The sequence below is a fragment of the Rhinopithecus roxellana genome, chromosome 21, assembly GCF_007565055.1.
Source record: "Rhinopithecus roxellana isolate Shanxi Qingling chromosome 21, ASM756505v1, whole genome shotgun sequence".
NCBI classification, from domain to species: domain Eukaryota; kingdom Metazoa; phylum Chordata; class Mammalia; order Primates; family Cercopithecidae; genus Rhinopithecus; species Rhinopithecus roxellana.
In genome coordinates, this window is record NC_044569.1 from 1,782,856 (window position 1) to 1,796,768 (window position 13,913).

The following is a 13,913-nucleotide window of genomic DNA, read 5'->3' on the forward strand; positions in this document are numbered from 1 at the left end:
TTAACCCATGCCTAAACCTTCCACTTTATGGCCAGGCGCGGTGGCTCACACCTGTAATCCCAGCACTTCGGAAGGCCGAGGTGGGCGGATCACGAGGTCAGGAGATCGAGAGTTTCCTGGCTAACACAGTGAAACTTTGTCTCTACTAAAAATACAAAAAAATTAGCTGGGTGTGGTGGCGGGCACCTGTAGTCCCAACTACTCGGGAGGCTGAGGCAGGAGAATGGCATGAAACTGGGAGGCGGAGCTTGTAGTGAGCCCAGATTGCACCACTGCACTCTAGCCTGGGCGACAGAGTGAGACCCTGTCTCAAAAAAAAAAGATAAAGACACACATATATATAATATAAATATTTAATGTATTATATATTATATATTTAAATATATTATATATGTCTATCTTTTTAAAATTTAATTTAAATATATTATATATATTTAATGTATTATATATAATACATAATGTTTAAATATATTTTATATATTAAATATATTATATATAATTATATATAATACAGTTATAATATATGTAATTATATATTATATATAAAATAATATATGATATAAATGTATATAAATGTAAATAAATATATATTGTATATAATATATTATATATAAAAAATCAAAATGGATCATAGAGCTAAATGTAAAACAGAAACTATAAACTTTTAGAAGAAAGCATAGGAGGAAATTTCATAACAGGGTTAGGCAAAGAGTTCTTAAACATGGCATTGAAAGGACAATTCATTTAAGATAATTAATAAATTGCACTTCATTAAAATGAAGACTCTTTACTCTGAAGCTCCTTGAAAAGCTAAACATAGAATTACCATATGACTGTGATTCCACTCTGAAGTATATAGCCAAAAGGACTGAAAGCAGGAACTCAAACAGATACTTGTACACCAATGTTCATTGCAGTATTCTTCACAATAGTTAAAAAAAAACAGTTAAAATAGAAACAGCCCAAGTGGCCATCAACATTTGAATAAATAAAAGTGGTATACACATACAATGGAATGCTATTCAGCCTTAAAAAGGAATTAATTCTGACACATGTTATAACATGAATGAACCTTGAAAACATTATGCTTAGTGAAATAAGCCAGACTCAAATATTGTGCAACTCCCCTTATATGAGGTACCTAGAAAAGGCAAATTCACAAAGATAGAAAGTAAAATAAAGGTTATTGGGGTTTGGGGAAAAGCAGGGAATGAAGAGTTATTGATTAATGGGAATAGAGTTTCTGTTTCGGGTGATGAAAAAGTTTTGGAAATCGTGGTGATGGTTGACTGTGAATATAATTAATGCCCCTAAATTGTACACTTAAAAAGTTAAGCCGGGCGCGGTGGCTCAAGCCTGTAATCCCAGCACTTTGGGAGGCCGAGACGGGTGGATCACAAGGTCAGGAGATCGAGACCATCCTGGCTAACACGGTGAAACCCCGTCTCTACTAAAAAAATACAAAAAAATTAGCCGGGCGAGGTGGCGGGCGCCTGTAGTCCCAGCTACTCGGGAGGCTGAGGCAGGAGAATGGCGTGAACCCGGGAGGCGGAGCTTGCAGTGAGCTGAGATCTGGCCACAGCACTCCAGCCTGGGCGGCAGAGCGAGACTCCGTCTCAAAAAAAAAAAAAAAAAAAAAAAAAAAAAAAAAAAAAAAAAGTTAAAACAGCAAATTTTATTATAACTATATATAATATATAAGTATATTTTATATATAAATTTACATAAATTTCATATATTTATATATGTAAATATATAAATATATACGTAGTGGCATATATATATATGTCACAATTTTTTAAAAAAGAATAAGGTCTAAAAAAATCTTTCCCCTGTGAAAAACACTGTTAAGAGAATTAAAGGACAAGCTACAGAGCAGGAGAAATATTTGCAAATTACATATTTATTAAAGGATTTGTATCCAGATACTTCACCTCAGAGGATGTAAGAATGGCAAATAAGGCCGGGCGCGGTGGCTCAAGCCTGTAATCCCAGCACTTTGGGAGGCCAAGACGGGCGGATCACGAGGTCAGGAGATCGAGACCATCCCGGCTAACATGGTGAAACCCCGTCTCTACTAAAAAATACAAAAAACTAGCCGGGCGAGGTGGCGGGCGCCTGTAGTCCCAGCTACTCGGGAGGCTGAGGCAGGAGAATGGCGTGAACCCGGGAGGCGGAGCTTGCAGTGAGCTGAGATCTGGCCACTGCACTACTCCAGCCTGGGCGACAGAGCGAGACTCCTCAAAAAAAAAAAAAAAAAAAAAAAAAAGAATGGCAAATAAGCACATGAAAAAATGTTCAATATCATTAGCCCTTAGGGAAATGCAAATTAGGATACTACTACAGGATGAGATACAATTACAGGATGAGATTAAAAAATCACGACAAGACCACATACTGGATGGAACAACTCAACTCTCATATGTTATAGGTGATAATTCAAAATGTTACAGCCACTCTGGAAAACAGTTTGGCAGTTTCTTATCAAATTAAACATGTACTTATCCAATGACTCATCAATGGCACTCCTAGTTATCTACCCTAGAGAAATGAAAACAAATGTTTATAGAAACTATTTATAATCATCAAATCTGGAAACAACCCAAATATACTTCAAGGGGTAAGTATTAATAAACACACTGTGGTACATCCATCCAATGGACCAGTACTCAGCAGCAAAAAGGAACCAACTATTAACATTGTCTTAGTCAAGACTGCTGTATACCATAGACAGGACAGCTTAAATGACTGACATAGATTTCTCACAGTTTTAGAGGTTGAGAAATCCAAGATCAAGGCGCCCTTAGGTTCAATTCGGTTCTTGGCTAAGGCTTTCTTCCTGGCTTGCTAAGAGCAGCCTTCTCATGGTTTCCTGACAAGGAGGAGAAAGTGAGTCCTACCTAGTGTCTCCTTTTTTTTTTTTTTTTTTTTTTTTGTCTTGAGACAGTCTTTCTCTGTCGCCCAGGCTGGAGTGCAGTGGTACGATCTCAGCTCATTGCAACCTCCGTCTCCCAGGTTCAAGAGATTCTCCTGCCTCAGTCTCCTGGGTAGCTGGGACTACAGGCTCCTGCCACCAGGCCCGGCTAATTTTTTGTATTTTTAGCAGAGGCAGGGTTTCACCGTGTTAGCCAGGATGGTCTGGATATCCTGACCTCGTGATCCACCTGCCTCGGCCTCCCAAAGTTCTGGGATTACAGGCGTGAGCCACTGCACCCGCCTCTTCCTCTTTTTATAAAGGCACCAATCCTGTTGAAGGACTCCACCCTCACAATCCAAACCTAATTACCTCCCAAAGGCCCCACCTCCTAATATTACATTGAGGGTTAGGATTTCAACATAGGAAGTTGGGGTTGGGCATAAACATTCAGTCCATAACAGATACACACAACAACATGAAGGATTATCAAAGATAGTATGCTAAGCCAGTCGCAAAAGGTTATATGCTATGTTTCCATTTATATGATATTGTGGAAAAGGCAAAACTATAGGTAATGAGAACACACCCGTAGTTGCCAAGGATTAAGGTGACCACAAAAGGATAGCATGAGGTAGTATTCTGGGTGACAGAACTATTCTGTACCCTGATTGTGATGGTTATTACATGAATTTACATGTGTTAAAACCTCTAGAGCTAAAATTCTCCCCAAAAAAGTCAATTTTGCTGTATATTAATTTAAAACATTAAAAGATAGTGTTAGATTCTAGTTAGGGAGCAAACGTATCAAAAAAGGACATTTATGTAAACCTAAATGTACTACAAGCCGAGCTCATTACTAGTTATAATTAGGACACAGAGATTGTCTATTTAAGGAAAATGATTTTTTTTTCCAAGTAATGGAACTACAGTTAACCTTACAAACTTCAAAATAGTAAAATATGCAAAGAGAAATTAACACTAGCTGGTAGTGAGAAGAAGATTCGCTGACAGAGAGATGAGGAGTCCTGCTCAAATATAGACTCCAGAGCACATCAAATGGAGCCTGAGCCTGAAGATGAGTGTAACGACAGAAGAAGGTGAGCAAGAGTCAGATCTGAAGAGTGGAGAGGCATTTCTTCATTGTTCCACTTTTATTTATTTCTGTCGCCCAGGCTGGAGTGCAGTGGCACAATCTGGGCTCACTGCAAGCTCCGCTTCCCGGGTTCACGCCATTCTCCCCGCTCAGCCTCCGGAGCAGCTGGGACTACCGTCGCCCGCCCCTACGCCTGGCTAATTTTCGTATTTATTTTTAACAGAGGCGGGGTTTCACCGTGTTAGCCAGGATGGTCTCGAACTCCTGACCTCGTGATCCACCCGCCCAAAGTGCTGGGATTACTGGCGTGAGCCACCGCGCCTGGCCTCTTTTTTGCGCCTGGCCTCTTTTTTGCGCCTGGCCTCTTTTTTGTATGTGTGAGACAGAGTTTTGCTCCGTCTTGCAGGCTGAAGTGCAATGGCGAGATCTTGGCTCACTGCAACCTCCGCCTCCCAGGTTCAAACGGTTCCCCTTTTGAAGAGAGCGATTCAGAGGGCCATTAACTGTATAAGCACAAGAAAAGCCCAAAGAGAATGGCGCTACCTAGGGAATAGAGCTCCAAAGAAAGCCTCCCGCGTGGAAGCTTCCCTGAGAGAGAGCTGGTAATATGTATGCTAAAGCCCACCTTAAACCTCTGGATTCAAGCTAAAGGTGAGAGGGAAATTTTCCAGTGGACTCCTGCCCAGCAGTTAATTACAAATGGCAAATTTCACATCATCTCTGCTTTGGTGTTCTATGTTAGAATGGAAATAGAGACGGACAAACTGTTTACTTTCATTTACTTTGTAGCGCTGGAGTGAGGGGACTCTAGGCTGTTTTGTTTCAAGGAATTGTTTAGACTTTTTATTAGTTTTAATTAAGACGGACTCTCGGTCTGTCACACAGGCTGGAGTGCAGTGGTGCAATCTCAGCTCACTGCAACCTCTGCCTTCTGGGTTCAAGTGATTCTCCTGCCTCAGCCTCCCGAGTAGCTGGGATTACAGACGCCCATCACCATGCCCAGCTAATTTTTGTATTTTTAGTAGAGATGGGGTTTCGCCATGTTGGCCAGGCTGGTCTGGAATTCGTGGCCTCAAGTGAGCTGCCTGCCTTGGCCTCCCAAAGTGCTGAGGTTACAGGTGTGAGCCACTGCATCCAGCTCAGATTATCAAAGTGAGGGTAGATTCTAGGAAATAAAACAGAAGATTATAGAGGTGAATAATTTAAGAATTTTAATTAATGCATAGAAAATAATAATGCATAGTGCTGGTGTCTTAGAATATTTTTACTATGTTTACTATATATTTTTTTGAATATTTATTTCTGAAATTCGTCCCTTCATTTGACAGAGCTGTATGTGGATTACTACAAATATCCACCAGAGGGAGACTCAAGACTGAGTTTTCCCCTTGGGGTTCCTTCAGGTTTAATTAGTACTTGGGCCAAAATCTCTACCACATGTTGTTATAGGGAGATAATCCAAGACAGAGAAGAGATTTATGGTTCTGGAATGAGATAAAAGGATAAATAAAGGGATGGTTCTATCCTTAAACATCCCTGCTTTTTCTCTGGGGCGTGGGTCACTTTCTCTTACTGATCTTCTGAGGTTTACAAAACTGAGTTATTTGTCTGCTTTTGAAAGCAAAGCCCTTAGGATTCCTGGCACTATCCACGCTGAAAAAAACTGTAGGAATACTCCCACCCCACCTACCCACTACCAAAGAAATGTGTCATTTAACTCACAGGAGGCATTTACTAAATTCAAGAGATCCCTCCAGGGATTATAAATGTTCTGCCAGAGCCAACGGCAATCTAGTCCCAAGTCATACCGTGGAATTTGGTAGAGGATGGTTTTAGTCTTCCCTGGAAGTCTTCATTGTTAGTTCATTCAACAAAGAGGAAGACTTTATTAAGAGGCAAGTATTGTTTCACTTTTTAAAAGATATCTCAAATTATAGGAAAAATCTAATAATGAAATGAACTCATCATTAATATGCAAAAGTTGTTCTAAAGTAGATTTCTGAATAGAACATGTTGTTGGTATAGTTACATTTGAGATTTTAGGAAACATTTTTATATCACCTATCATGTACAAAGGGAAAAAGCTTTTTGACAAACAGATATTAACATAGCAGTACAACTATGAGGCACTGCTGGGATTTTCCTTTTCATAGTTTTTTCTTTTTAAATAAATCAGACATATATGGTAACACAATTACTTTCTATTCATGATCACCTAATTTCCCACATTAAGTCCTGAAACCAAATCTTGAAAATGAAAATAAAATTAGACTGCAACCTGCCACCCACTAGGGAACAAACACCTCTACATGGCTTGGCTACAAATTTAACAACAAAAAAAAAGACTTTAAATCCCACTTTAATATCTAGGACTTGGGGGTCTGGGGTCGGGTGAATGTAGGATAATAGCAAAGGAATGATTTTCCCTTACTACTAGGTTAAGCAGGCTGTTTGTACGGGGAAGGAGTGACTGGTAAGAGTTAAAGCTCACAGAGTTAACTCACTGGTTAAGAGTTAAAGCTGGTTAGGAGTACAAGCTCACAGATTTATAGTGAGAAAGAACCCAAGCTCTTAGCATCCTTTTCCTTGGGCTCTAAATCTGTTGTGGGAACCAGTGAAAGGTAACATACAGGACAGGATGTTTTTAGCGCGATCCCCTTCAGCCATGGTTTCTGATGCAAAATGTTCTCCTGCCAGCACCCAAGACCATAGATGCTGTGGCGGTGGTGGCAGCAAACACTGGGCATGCTTGGACGGGCAGCCATAGGATTGCCACGGCCTCGGCAGAGTCCAGTGGACACAGTTCTTGTGATGTCTGCTGGGAGTCATGGGAACAAGTGGGAATTTATCTTTGGTTCCAGAGGACATAAAATGACCCGTTTCTTCCAGTTACGCAATAAAAGAGAAACTTAAGAAGGAAAAATGAACCAGTATAAAATGTAAACTTAGCTGTGTCTGTTTTGGTCCTAGAGGAGCAAAGGTGATTGGATTGACTGCAGAGACTATGACACCTCGCCATTTCCTCTTGTCCATAAACAGACACAGAATTGCAAGAACTTTTACGGCCAAAGGTTAATCATAGAAAGGGATTGGTTTCCATCTCCAAGAAACAAATCCATACAAGAAATCTGATGACATGTTCCTGGATGGACCATAAAAATCATTTTCCTAAATAACATCAGCTAACTCTCTGGATTCTATCTTTGGGACTATCCTCAAATTCATTAGGGAAATCATTATATTGAATTAGTTTAATTTTACCAGGGTATGACACCATTTGCAAAGCTATGTCATACAATCACATAGTTAGTATGGATGAAAATACTATTAATTAGAGATAAGCATTTGTCCAAGAATTTGCTGTAATAGGATCTTGCGGGGATTTATCAGATCTTGTGGGGATTTATCATAGTCCTTTGCCAATCAGAAACACAAAATAGACTTAGATGTAAAAATGGAGTTCTCCGTCTTACAGGAATAGGTCCTTGTGACTTTTTCTTTCTAAGAAAAAAATGCACTCATTTCGTTATTCTCACCCTCCTTTCCTGATTAAGAAATCTGATCTGGTAGGAAATAACAAGAAATGAGCTTTAACTTCAGTATTATCTTTTTTAAAGAGTTTCTTAAAATTGCCTTTTGAAAGTAGTTCAGGCTTAGGCCCAAAAATAATTCTACTTAGGTCATAAAAACAGAATTTCTAATATGCAAAATTATTTTAGAAAATCTTTTAAAACATAATAAAAATGTAAACCTCACTCTCCATTTCTTTATGAAGAATGGAAATTAAACATGATAAAATAATCTAATTTTGGCCAGGCACAATGGTGTTTGCCTGTAATCCCAGTGATTTGGAAGGCTAAAGTGGGAGGATCACTTGAGCCGAGGAGTTCAAGACAGCCTGGGCAACATAGCAAGACCCTGTCCCTACAAAATATTTAAAAATTATGCTGGCATGGTGGTGCATGCCTGTAGTCCCAGCTACTCAGGAGGCTGAGGCAGGAGGATTGCTTGAGCCTAGAAGTTCAAGGTTACAGTGAGCTATGATCATGCCACTGCACTCAAGCCTGGGCAACAGAGCAAGGCTCTATCTCTTAAAAAAAAAAATCAAATTTCTTCACAATCAGCTTTTGAATGACTTCTTAAATGACAAAATAGGCTGGGTGTAATGGCTCATGCCTGTAATCCCAACACTTTGGGAAGCTAAGGCAGGAGAGTTGCTTGAGGATAGGAGTTTGAGAGCAGCCTGGGCAACACTGGAAGACCCTATCTCTACAAAAAATACAGAAATTAGCCAGATGTGGTAGTGCATGCCCGTAGTCCCAGCTACTTGGGGGGCTGAGGTGGGAGGATCACTTGAGCCCAGAAGGTCAAGTCTACAGTGAGCCGTGATCTTGCACTCCAGCTTGGGTGGCAGAACGAGACCTTGTGTCAAAAAAAATTAAAATAAAATAAGTGACAAAATATATTTATCTTATAGCTTAATATATTTGTGTTTCCTAATGGAAAAGCTGTAAGATAAAGTCCCACAAGAATGAATTCTAGAAAGGCTCTATAATTATAATTTATATAAACTACACACTTGTATATTATAGCTTTACAAATCATGTTACACTCTAGTAAAACGAATCTAATAAAGTAATTTCCTCCATGTGCCCCTAGACAAAGCTCAGAAAAACATGTGGCTTAGCCAAAGGTAGGTACTTGGTAGATCCCAGCCCAGAATGCAAGTGTCCTAATCCAGTGCCCTTTTTTGGCCATCATGATGTTCCTACTCTCTGCTAGATTAGCTCTTGCCATCTCACCATGTTCCCGAAACCCTCCTCTAAGTGTTGAGCCTCTGGACCTCCCTAGTCTGGTTTCTCTGACATAACCCCTCACATCCCACCTGGCCTCCCTTAGCCCATCCTCCCTTGATCATTCTTCCTTAACTTCTGCTAATAAGGCCACACTAACATATATCTGGACTTACTTTCTCCATCAAAAAGCTACATCCGCTTCCCTTAACCCTAGAACTAGATATTCCCTGCCAACCAAGGTTACAGTTATCCTGCCTAATAAATTCATCTGTCTATGCCACGCTTGTCCAACCCATGACCAGTGAACCACATGAGGTCCAGGATGGCTTTGAATGTGGCCCAACACAAATTTGTGAACTTTCTCAAAACATTATGAGTTTTTTTGCAATTTTTTTTTCCAGCTATCACTATCGTCAGTGTATTTTATGTGTGGCCTAAGACAATTCTTCTTCCCATGTGGCCCAGGGAAGCCAAAAGATTGGACACTCTTGGTCCACACACTAAGGAAAGAGGGCTAGAGAAGCTCTTTCCCCTCCTAGATGACATATGCATGGCTTCTGGAGGAAGAAATGAGATTACAATAGTGGTGCTCTTCAGACCAGCCTTGAAGTATCCCATGGAGGTCCTTTATCAGATTGTTGATACATTGAAAACTACCAGATCTCTGTCTTCAGTCTTGATACCTTACTGAAGTTCCAGATCTCTATATCCAATTGCCTGTTGGAGTTAGTGTGACGGTCAGTTTTAGTTACCTATGGTTAGTGGTCATACTGGCCCTGAGCATAGACTTAAAGGGCCTCCATGGGGTACAACTCAGATGTCTTTTTTCCAGGAATAATCACGTCAATCTCAACAACCCACTTTCTATCCAGAATGACCTCTATCTTTGAGAATAAGTATTTTAGCACAAGAAGATTGTGGCCTTTGACTGGAACAAGATCAATGCAACAACAGGCTTAGCAGCTTACAAACAAAATGGGAAATAATAATAACTTGTTTATAGAGAACACCTGCCATAGGCCAGACACTGGAGACACTATTTATTTTTTTTTATTTATTTATTTTGAAACAGAGTCTCACTCTGTTGCCCAGGCTGGAGTGCAGTGGCACAATCTCCGCTCACTGCAACCTTTGCCTCCCACGTTCAAGCAATTCTCCTGCCTCAGCCTCCCAAGTAGCTGGGATTACAGGTGCTCACCACCGTGCCTGGCTCATTTTTGTATTTTAGTAGAGACAGGGTTTCACCATGTTGGCCAGGCTGGTCTCGAACTCATGACCTCAGGTGATCTGCCCACCTTGGCCTCCCAAACTGCTAGGATTACAGGTGTGAGCCACCACACTATTATTAATTAGTTAATTAATTTAACATATATTCAAGGGTAACCTACTACCTGCTAGGCACATTTTAAGGTCTAGAGATAAGAGAGAGTATGCTATTTGGGGGGAATTCTAATTTTATTGTTCAATACGATCAGAACATAGAGTTCCAGAAAAGAAAAAGATGAGGCTCAAGAGGTAAAGCCAAGAAGGCAAAAAATGAAGAAGACCTAGTGTCACATGAAGGATTTTTGACATTTATCTTTTATAAATAAAGAAAGGAAAGGAGAGACGGAAGGAGAAAAATAAACTTTTTATCTGAGGAATGTGAACCCCCTTTAATTATCAGGCCTAGATGGCATTGAAATGTGGCAGCATGTGAAGCAGTCACCCATTCCCCACTTGAGCTAAATAATTGCCTCTTGAAGCCACTTGCTATGTGGGTTCTAGACACTGACACTAAGTAGCCATAAAATGCCATACCTGGACACCATAACTCACACCCTATAGTTCAACAATGTATAGCCAATCACTAACCAATGTTATTTCTGTAATCCCATGAGAATTCCTGCCAAACAACTTTGTATCAGCCCACTCCTTGTCTTTTTTCTAAAAAACCTGCTTGTAACAAAGGCCAAGTGGAGCACTCCCCAAGGCAACTTGGGAAGTGTGTCACAGGCAGCTGGCCTCAACCTTGGCCCAAACAAACTCTCTATATGAATTGTTCCTCAGTTTCTTTCTTTGATAGATGGAAAGAAGGAAGTCACTGAACAGTTTTAATTAGGAAAGAAATTTGCATTGTAGGAAAATTCCTCTAACAGCAGTGCAGAATTGCAGCAGTAATCTAGGAGAGATAAGAGCCAGAACCAAAGTGGTGACAGTAGGAAAAGAGGGAATTAGAAGTGCCCGAAAGATAGCAAGGTGGAGTCAATGGCTCTAGTAACTATCTGAAGAGACTGAGCTGGGAATGGGGAGGGAGAAGGTGAAAGTGACCACCATGTTTTTGATTTGGGCGGTCGGGTAAAGGAGGTGCCATTAACTGAGATAAGAAGGAGAAGGAGCATGTGTGAGGAAGAAGATAGTGGTTTGGTTTTTGTTCTTTGAATTTAAGATGCTGGTGGAATATCTTAACTATATTAGAGTTTTCCAGAGATTCAGAACCTATAGGATATACAGATATATGAAAGGAGATTTATTTTGGGAATTGGGGCTGAAAAGTCCCATGATACGCCATCTGCAAGTGAGAGAACCAGGAAAGCTGGTCGTGTCATTCAGTATGAGTCTGAAGATCTAAAACCCTGGGAGCGTTGAGGGGAGAACTACTGGCCTAAGTCCCAAAGGCCTGATAACCAGGAATTCTAATGTCCGAGGGCAGGAAAAGATAGATGTCCCTGCTCAAAAGAAAGTGAATTTGCCCTTCTTCCACTTTCTTGATCTATCCTTAGTGGATTGGATGATGCCCACCCACCCTGTGAGGGTGGATCTTTATTCAGTCTACTGATTCAGATATTAATCTCTTCTGGAAACACACAAAGAGACACACCCAGAAATAGTGTTTTCACAACTATCTGGGTATCCCATCAAGTTGACACATAAAACTAACCATCGTACTAACTGTCCAACAGGCAACTGGATATAGAGATCTAGAACGTCAGTAAGGTATCAAGACTGAATACAGAGATCTGGTAGTTTTTAGTGTATTAATAGTCTTCACCAAAAACATATAGAATTATTCCTATTTACAGATTAAAAGCCCATACTGTATATCTATTTATGCCATATGCCCAGAACCCTTTCTTTCTTGATTTAGTAGCAGCCTCCATCTTTAAAAAATGAAAACCATAAAAAACCACTTCTCCCAGACCTTAGGCAAGTGGTTTGGGTGGAGCCAGTGTCATATCCTATGTCTCCCGAGGCCAGTGACCCAAGCTGGACCGTTATAGTACCTTACACTTCTGGCCACAGTCTCAAGGTGACCTGATCAAAAGAATGAGAATCTTGAGTAGATTGTTATAAACTATAACTGGTATGGGGGTCCCCTTCCTCTCATAGCAAAATTGTTCACATATCTGCACCAAACTACTAACACACAACACAGACAGGCAGAAGTGCAGTGGGAGAGAATCAAAGTGAGGTCCACGAGAAGCAGAGAGGAAGCCCAGATGCAGGAAAATCTTGGTTCCCATGTGTTCTACTATGCCCCTGCCCTTCTAGTTACATCCACCGTGAATCCATCCCAGGGGCCAAGCTACTTCAACTGGAGTCTTTGTCCCAAGTAATAAAAGATGCAGAAATTGAGATTTGCATAGTTTAAATAACTTGACCAAGGTCATACTCAGACAAGTAGTAGGCAGACCTTCAAATCAAACCCAGGGCGTTCTGGCCACTGCATGGTATTGCCGAGTACAGCGTTCTAAAGTGATGCCCACTTTCTGGCTAGAGGAGAATCTCCAGACTATGTGGTTAAGTGAACAACAACAACAACCAAAAAAAAAAAATAGTCAAGACCCACGCTCAAATATGGACAAGCTTAATTACCGCAACATTAAGCAAATCACTCTCTTTGAGGCCCACTTATAAAATGAAATAATACCTCTCCTGCTCACTCTGTAGGTGTTTGGTTAATTAAGGATGCTAACACATGTGAGAGCATTTTGAAAACGGTAAAGAACCTGCCCCAAGGTAAGTAAATGCTAATCTCTATCAGCAACAGAAATGTGTATTGAATCTATTCTCTCCCTTGTTGCTAAAACCTACAATCTTAGGGGTGGGAAACAGAAATCAAGAATGTTATCTCATCCATGTTAATTTCCATCTGAATAAACAGTCACTTCTGTGTTATTGTTGTTACTGAACATTTACTGAAAGCCAGACAGGGTCTGAGTGCCCTGGAAAATACAAAATCTAGAGAAGTGTCTGGGAAAGGCAGGAAACCCAGAGCAATGCTTGGCATGGTACTTGGGAACAAGAAACCAAATGTGTGGTTCCCAAGTCCCCTTCAAAATTAACATAGTACTGTGTCCACATTATTGAATCTGTTCTGCACTGCCTTTTTCCATTCCCCCTTCTCATGGGGCATTTTGGAGACTGGTAAGATAATTCAGTGTGCAGGTCTTGGGGGTTAGAGTATGATGTTATGTAATTATGCCTGACTCTGTTTATTGTAGACATCACTTCATTTTGAAAACAGAAATCTGTCTTTTCCTTTGGGGCATTTTTTATGACATCATAAGGATGTCAATGTTTCTCTTTGCTGCACAGGTATACTGTGCTTAGACGATAGGAAATTTCTGGCCTGAAAATGTACATGTAAATCACATTTCATCAAAATCAAATTACATCCAAAATACAGTTGAGGCGCTCACTATTTCTAGGGTCCCTGTGGAAAATCATACAGGAGGCAACACTGCATATAGGGAAGAATGGAGGGTGGGAGCCAGAAAATCAAACTCAAGCCCCAGTTCAATCTCTTCCTACTTGTGTGACTTTTGGTAAGTCTTTTAGCCTCTGTCCAACAGTTTTCATATCTGTAAAATGAAGATGCCATGAGTTTTTTGTTTTTTTTTTAACCTACTTTATGGATTTTGTGAGCACCCAGTGAAATGTTTTAGAGAGGGATAAAGAAAGGCTAAATCCATATCCTCTGGGATTTCAAACCCTCTTCATGAAAATCCACTTACAAGAATTGGAAACAATACAGAGGGGAAAGCAAAGGGTATGAAAATGAAGCCATTTTAAGCAACAAGCGTATTACCACACATAGCCAGACTCCATACATTATATTTCTTGA